Source organism: Melopsittacus undulatus, chromosome 17, assembly GCF_012275295.1.
Source record: "Melopsittacus undulatus isolate bMelUnd1 chromosome 17, bMelUnd1.mat.Z, whole genome shotgun sequence".
Lineage (NCBI taxonomy): Eukaryota > Metazoa > Chordata > Aves > Psittaciformes > Psittaculidae > Melopsittacus > Melopsittacus undulatus.
In genome coordinates this window covers 1,523,809-1,532,458 of record NC_047543.1, presented here as the reverse complement: position 1 = coordinate 1,532,458, position 8,650 = coordinate 1,523,809, and positions in this window count along the sequence as shown.

Genomic DNA, 8,650 nt, shown 5'->3' with positions numbered 1-8,650 from the left:
CTGCCAGAGCAGTTGAGGCACTTGGAATTTTGCATTTAGAGGTATTTGTGACCTCGGCGTTTTTCTCACAGTGGAAAGATCAAACAGAGCTTTTGACAAAATGTAGTGGACCTTAGTACTGGTTCTGTGAGCTTGGAACAAGCCACACCTTGCACTGAAGTTGTGGTCTGTAACTGTTGTCTGAAGAGGGTGGATAGGGGATGTGCAGGACTGAGTCTGAGAAGCACACATGGAACTTGTAACAAGCCCAAGTCCAATACTAAAATCCAGAATACCGCTTTCCTCTTGTGGTTATGTGAAATGAATCAATGGTGTCACTCAGCTTACTAGCAGAGGTATGCCACTCTTGAAGCTGCAAAGAATGTCTTAAAAGCACATAGAAAGTGTAAAAAAATGTAATGATGAGTGTTCCAGCAAGCAAGCAGTGTTCCTGGGGTACAGTAATAGCTCAGAGATGCAAAGAGTCCATTTGTTGGAAATAATACAAGCATGTACTGATCTGTCAGAGTGCTTCTGATACCTCTGCAGGAGAGTGTTGGGAGGAGGGTGAGAGCACTGTGTCTGACCTGGCAGAGCAGAAGCACCCCACCTAGGGAAGGCACGGCTGGAGGACAGGCCTGGGCTGTGCAGCCTGTGTTCTGTACCTTCTCTGTGGTCACAGGGTCATGTACAGCCAAGCTATGGTTTCTGTTGTGGCAAGAAAACCCAGAAGTAGTTATCAATGTGAGTACAAACAGAGTTAATGCAAATATAACTCTGTTCTTATTTATGTCAGTTGCACAGGGTGTCTCAGGTACTCAGTTTGGAGAGTTAACACAAATAGCTGTATTAATAATTGGTGCAAAATACGCATAGCCCTGCCTTTGTGTGACCCAGTAATGTCAGGACCTACTTCTTGGAATATGTGCTGTGATTATGGTTATAGCTCAGAGACCACAGTTTCACAAAAGGCCTTTTATTTCTGCCTGCCCTAGTCACAGTGATCTGCTCTGGGACTACTGATCAAGAAAAGCTTTTAACTTGGTGTTTCCCATCTATTATTCCATGTTTGGTCCTCACTCTGTGTGTGAACCATGAGCAGAGTGTTACAAGTAGGGAGTTTTATAAGAAGTTACATCAGGTGGACTCTTGGCAGTGTGAGCTTTATATTGGACCTAGAGATGAGAATGGCTTGTAGCACCCTGGCTCATCTTCAGCCTCATCCCACCAACTCAGCTTCAGCCCTGTGGTAGTATGATGCCATTATAATAAAGGAGAATTTGGACCACTTTACCTCCCCCCACCACCCCTGGCTTTGTGCAGCTTCAGTTTGTGCTCTTGCATCTAAATCCCTCTTCTAGAAACCTAGATGCAGCCTCCTGTGCCTTGCTGAGCTGCCTTGTGTCACTGCTGGCTTTCCCAGAGCTGCTGCTCTTGGATCATAGAATCATAGACTGCTTTGGGTTGGAAGGGACTTTAAAGCTCCTTCAGTTCCAACCCCCTGTCATGGGCAGGGACCCCTTCCACTGGAGCAGCTGCTCCAAGCCCGTGTCCAACCTGGCCTTGAGCACTGCCAGGGATGGGGCAGCCACAGCTTCTCTGGGCACCCTGTGCCAGCGCCTCAGCACCCTCAAAGGGAAGAAGGTCAAGGTCTCTCCTAGAAAAGAGGGTCACCTTCAGTTTGCGGTGAAGTTTGGTGTCTGGCCATGGACAGCAGCACTGGAGAACCTGTGTGGAGTGGTTTGTGGGTGTCAGCCAGACAGATTGCTGGGAGCTGCACGCCTGCAGATGCGTGACCCTTTGGGGACTGTAGTGTGCCTCGTGTGGGAATGGCTCCTCCAGCAGGTAGTGCGGGTAACAGTGACAAAGCAGTGTCTGTCCTTTGATGGGGGCACAGGATTGATGTGTCAGCTGCAGAAACACTCCCTGAGTGTGGATCCTGGAGCTTTTAAACCTGAGGTAACTAGCCTCAGACCCTGCTTGTTTCCTTGTAAGGTTCAGAGCCAACTAGAGCCAGAAAGTATAGAACAGGGTTCTCTGCTGTTTCATTCTTCAGAACTTAAACCTGAAGCAACTGCTTGAAAATTTCACGATTGAAAAGTTTCACTTCCCAAATAGTGCTGTTCTATAAATACCCTGTGCAGTGGGATATGATGTTTACTCCCACACATGAGACATAACATGCTTTGTAGCTTCTATGCTCTGGGCCTTAACCCTTGAGCTGTCTTTGATTAAACACAAGGCAAGGAACTTGCCTCTTCTAGGGACAGACTCATGCTGCAGCCTGTGAATTGGTGTGAATTGCTCTAAACAGGAGTAGAATTGCACCCAGAATGATTTCCCTTAGTATGGAAAAAGTCCTTTCTTCAAGCTCTTTGGATATCACATGGCTCAAGATGTTGCCTTAGGAATAACAGTGCTTTGTATGGGCCTTATCAACAGATCTCAGAACATTTTCCTGCCCAAGCCAAAAGAAGTGCTTAAGGGAGTTTGCTTTAATTTTCAATTCTGCTACTGATTTATGATCCTTGACAAATTTCTTAGCTCCTTGGTTTCAGTCCCATGTAAACCAGATGCTACTGCTTTTCTCTCATTCTTTAGACGTTGTGTATATGAATATACCAGAAATTGGGATCTGGCTTTGTAGGGTTCACTGGTGAAAGTGCTTAGGTGCTGATATTTCATGAGTATCCTTTATAAATACATAAATATATACATATATAGCTTGATGGCAGTAGGTTTATAATATCCCTTTCTTACTGAGAAAGAGATGAAGACACCTAGATGGGTAGATTTAAAAATCATCTTATCCTATCTTCTTTCATAAGCTAACTAAGCACACCCTTCATCATACCCAGACTTGAACTTGAGCAAGGCTAGCAAAGCCCTACCTCTGACAGGAAGGAAGCCCCAGATTTGCCCAGAGAAGCTGTGGCTGCCCCATCCCTGGCAGTGCTCAAGGCCAGGTTGGACACAGGGGCTTGGAGCAGCTGCTCCAGTGGAAGGGGTCCCTGCCTGTGGCAGGGGTTGGAGCTGGAGGAGCTTTAAGCTCCCTTCCAACCCAACCCAGGCTGTGAAAAGCCCTTATTTGTATAATGTTGGCACATGGTTGTTTCTCTGGTGCTAAAAGACTGCAGAAGAGGTCTGCAGAAATGAGTCCTTATGCTGGAAACAGGCTGGGTTTAAGGGCTTGTTACCTCACTGGGGTGGGAGAGATGAGAGCAAATTTAGGCCTTTGTTGAGTGGGTCAGATGCTGCTCCCGGTTACACAATGTTGATGAAATTCCTTTCAACTGACTGGTGTCTTCCTGTCTTGTGCCAGTGAAACCAACCTCAATGGTGTTCAGAAGATTTACATCAGCTCTTTTGAATAAGGAGCAGTTCCAATGAATTGGAGTTTGGCCTCTGCAGGGAATATGCTTCTGTACAGCTTCCTCTTTATCTTTGCCAAAATATGATTCAATTGCTTGTCTTTCTGAACAAGGTCTGCTTTTGGCTCCAGTCTATCATCAGGAAACACATGTCAGCAGCTGAACAGCCATGTGTGCTGCTGGGAGTGAGCTCCACGAATGCTGGAGCGCAGGGAGCCAGGCTGAGGCAAGCCAGCAGTTGCCCATTTACGGGTAGGAGTAGCAGGTAAACACTGCTATTTGCCTCTCTGCTGGGGAGGTCAGCTGAGGATTTCAGCACTTCACCAAATGACTTTGTGAAGCTGAATCTTTGTCATATTCTTCTGCAGAGGCACTGGCAGTAGTGTATCAAAAGAGGAAATGAGCACTGGAAAGATAAAGCCAAGATTATTAAAAGCAGACTCTGATTTTGGGACTTGGCTGCTCAGTTCAAGGGAATTTGTGCATTCTTTTTCCTGTAGGTTACAGAACTACTTTTGTAGTGCTGACTTCTTTCTGGCAGGAGGCTTAAAAGCTCTCCAACCTCAGCTCTCTAAAAATGACTTTCTGAGAGTGCCAGGTTGCAGCAGAAGCAGAGATGCCACTCACCAAAGCCTTACAGCAGCTCAGATGTTTAGGGACGTATTAGAAAATAAGCACAAAATCTTAGTCAGAACATTACAATATCAATGTGGGGTTTTCTTTTTTAAGCAGTAAATCAAAAATTCAAACATCATTTTCCTCAAAGAAATTCCATCTAATTTGGAGAGATCAAGCTCATGAATTCTAAGCAATGGAGAGGCTGACAGTACTACTTTGACTGAATACTCTTTGCTTAACTGGTAACTCCTTAACCCAAAGTGAGCAGCAGGCTCCTCTCAGGGAACTGGCTCTAATTCAACCCATTGTAGCCATTTGTCAAAAGTACATCCCAGCAGCACCTAGATCCACATCCAGTGCTTTCTTGGGTGGGGGGGAGATTGTGCTAGGTTTTCAGATTGGCTCCTAAGAGGGACTTTGTCTTCACTGATGAGAAGTCAGTGACAGAGGAGCTGATAGAGATGCCTCTTGTAGCAGCTGCTGTGGAGATCAGGCCTGAAGTGTTTCAGCAGAAGAAGGAGCCAGAGCTGATACTCTGCAGGTTTTGTGTGTATCAAGAGGACTTCATTCTCAGATGAGAATGCTCCTATCCCATCCCACTGGGGTCCCATCCCTCTGTGCCAGCGCCTCAGCACCCTCCCAGGGAAGAGCTTCTGCCTCAGAGCTCAGCTCAGTCTCCCCTCGGACAGGTTCAAGCCATTCCCCTTGGCCTGTCCCTACAGGCCCTTGTCCCAAGCCCCTCTCCAGGTTTCCTGCAGCCACTTTAGGCACCGGAGCTGCTCTCAGGTCTCTCCAGAGTGCACCGGGGGGAAGAATCCCTTCCTTGACCTGCTGCTCATGCTCTGGGGGTGCAGCCCAGCACATGGCAGGGGGGGGTTTGGGCTCAAGCTCATACTGAAGATGGGTCATGGAGAGTTTCTCCTCACCGAACACCCCAAGTCCATCTCAGGGCCACTCAACCCAGTCTCTGCCCAGCCTGTAGCTGTACTTGTGTAGAACGGCAGGTCGCTTTTGCAGGTGGACTCAGGACCACAAGAGGATAGGGTATGTTCAGTAGTGAACTTCTAATACTGTCAGGTGTTTAAACCAGTTTCAGCCTGACCCTTGAATGCAATCAGAAGAGATCTCTCCAGACCTGCTCACAGGGAAATGGGAATGAGGATGCAGGTCTTATGGTGCCACTGCCACAAAACTGGAAAAGGCCCAAGAATGACTGGGGGTGTGACAAAGCCCCTGCCAGGCTAAAGCAGCACTATATGGAGTTTGTTAAGGAGTGACTCAGTCACAGTCTCCACTGAAGATTCTGATGTTAGAGGATATTTATTTTAGCAAATAAAAGAATCACATATACCAACAGCCAGGAGGAGGAAGGAGGCAAATGGAAGCTTCAGTGAAGTCCTCAAATCCAATGCAGCATGTGTACAAGCTACAGGCTTGACCATCTCCTGTAGTAATTCCTACATTGAAATCAGTGGCTCTTGCCACAGTATGGAATTGTAGCAAAAGGTAAAACTGTAATATCCTCTCCTTGCCTTGTGTCCTGTTATGCTATACATGGTTTGACTCAGAGACAAACTGTTTCAGGTCTTGTAACACCAGATGTGGAAAGACCTTATTCATTGATGGGATCCCAAGATGCTCTTGCAACAGACATCATGGGGAAAACCTGTTACATTGCCAAGTTTGGATGGCAGCCTGATTCTGTTCTCCACCTGTGCAGGCTCAGACATGTCTTACTGATCAAAGAATTATTACAGATAAGAGCAGCAAGTCCTGTATTAGATAGAAAGCAGCTTCTACCCTGTGAAGGTAAGAAATGGGTGGTTCTTTTGTAATGGAAATGCACAACTTTAAAAGTCACCGATGTCTTTCTTAAGAAAATCAGGTCTGAGGTGAATATAAAGCATCGTTTGTCCCCTCCTAGCCACAGGACACTCATTCTTGGGTAATGGAGCCTGTGCTGCCAGCCAGGCCAGGGCTGCATCTCCTGGAGCTATACCAGTTCTTCCCCATCCTTCAAGCAGAAAGCAGTGTTCCTCTGCCCGAGTCACCAGTGGGCTGCACAGGCTGCTTTAGAAACTCCAAAGAGCACTGGCTGTGCTGGGGTGCAGGAAGGGAGCCCAGGTTGGTCACAGCCCCACCATCTGCCCCTTTCCTGCCTCTGTGCGTGCTGGAAAACAAGCAAACCTAACCATTGCTCGGGTGTCTTCCCAAAACTATTAGAGCAGGTTGAAGCCATCAAGCATGTGATTTTCCAGCCCTGAAACTGAAAGGAGCCCCTCTCCAGGAGAGGGAGGGATGCTGTGCAAAAGCCAGCTGGGATTCAGAAGGAAAGGCTCTATCTGCTCTCTGAGGAGGCTGTGCTCAAGCAGGATCCCTGCCACAGGAGATGTGACCTCTACAGCCCAGTGCAGGAAGGCAGGCTGCAGACTTTGAGAGGGAAAACACTTCAAACTTGGTCTGTCTTTAGATTTTGAGCACATTTCCTGGGAAGTCAGCTTATTTCTCTTGGAGCCATAAAAAGTATTGATTTACGTTTCCAAAGAGACAGTTTGGATTGTAGCAGAGCGGATGCACCTTCCTGGTTTAGTGTGTTGAGGCACAGGGATGCAAGGACACCTCAGGTTGCTAAACTTCATACACCTCAGGACATACAGCTACAGACCTATGGGGCAAATAGTGCCACTGAGGCCTATAGCAGCAGGATGAGGCTCTCCTCTGCACCCAGGTTCTTGCCAGCACCAACATTCCTTGTCCCATGTTCCTACAGCCTCATGATTGAGGGGACAGACGTGCCAGGGGGAAGCAGCTCTGCTCATGCCTTGAGGCCTGGCCCAATTGGCATCCCACGTGAACAACTCACAAGGATCACCTCTGATCCCGGCACAGCGAGGAGGCTGCGGAAACAAGGACAGAAGCCACAGGTGTTGCAGAATAACTAATCCAAGTGAGGAAACCTACTGGGAACTGTTGTCTGACACAAATCCCAGTGCTGAGAGCCTCAGGTGTGCTTCCCTGGCTGCGACAGGCAGGTTTGCAGCACGCAGAGGCTGGTGGGAGCGGCTTTCCTGAAACCTTCCAGCTTCTCTTCCCTGAAAGCTCATTTCTGTGGATCAGCAGATGTCTTTGTTGAAGCCCTGGGTACCTGCCAACGGTTACTGTAAACACTTGGCAAGGTGCAGGCTCTTGGCACTGGCACAGGGTGTTGGAGCCGGAGCTGCGGTTCCCCTCCCTGGTTGCCAGTTTTGATGGTCGTGCTCACAAAGAAGCTGTTAACTAGAAACACCCCGGGCAGGGGGAGTGCAGCATCCCTGAAACATCAAGTATGTTTTGGTTTTCCCACCTTTCTTACCAAGGAAGGATAAATGCTTTCCCATTTACTGTGGTTGAACACAGTCCCGCATGGTGGCCAGTGTAAAGACAACATCTGCATGGTGCCAGGTCCCTGAGTAGAAGGCAATCCAGAGGGATGGGGACACTGGGAAGCAGATGCCTGTAGCAGGAACAAGAGCAGTGTTAGACTGTAGGAGTCCCTGGCTGAGCAATTGGCAGGACTCGTTCAGTGACACTCAGGTGATTGTGGCTGATTTTGGAGCACGACAAACCCGTACCCTCTTCTTGACTCCTACTAACGTTAACAAGAGCTCCTGCTCTTCCCTAGAGCTTCCTGCAGGGAAAAAACCCTTCATTAATGTTCTGGATGATGGGGCACAGTGTTTACGAACCACACAAAACCGGTCGAGTAGCTCATACACCAGAGGGTCGTGCTGCCATCCAGAGGGACCTGGAGAAATGTGCTGGCAGGAACTGAGTGCAGTTCAACATCTCTTTTTCTCTTTTGCTTTCCATTTGGCCTTTGGATTCTTCTAGATCAAACTCAGCATCCTTGTATCCTTTCCATAACACACTTTATGTCCTTGACACCAAGCTTTGGCTGCCTTGTGCACACAGAGACATGAAGGAAATGGCTGGTGGGGCTGGAGTGCCTGAGTCCCGCTCTTGTGTGAAGGGGCTGGCTGTCACTTGGACTAACAGCATGCACTCAATCATTTCACTTGTTGAAACCCACAGAACTCTTCCCTCAGCCCAGCACAGATTCACTGAAGTCAAGTCAGACAAGTCCTGAGCTCCAAGGCCCAGGGAAGACTTTTGTGCCGACTGAGCTGGATGCTGCTGAGGGGACATCCAGGAGCTCTCTCTGGCTGCTGTAATTCCTTTGGATCTCTGCTAAGCTACACCCAGCTCTAGCTCTTGATTTTGGGTGGGGTTCTCTTGGTTCTTCCACATGGCCATGTGTAGCTTTCCCAGGAACCGGAGCACAGGGGGATGAAAGGTCATTGCTAACAGGCTCTGCTGGCCTTGGTCCTGTCTGACTCATGTCTGAGACGATTCTCCCACAGGCAGGGTTGCTGCAGGCTGGTGGCTGCTGTGTTTGCAGCAGTTGGGAGTTGTAGGTTCATGCCCTCAGGAGCTCTTTTGCTGGAGCGTTTGATGGTGAATGGGTGGTTGACACCCTGAGTTATGTTGATACCATGCAGAGTTTACAGTCCCTTTGCAGATCCCCCTACAGGCTTTCCTCACCTTCAAGGAGTGGGGGCTTGTTCCTTCCTTCCTATGACTGGTCTTGAAAAACCTTTTCTGTTAGCAGCAGGGATTAGTGAGAATTGAACTGTGATCTATGA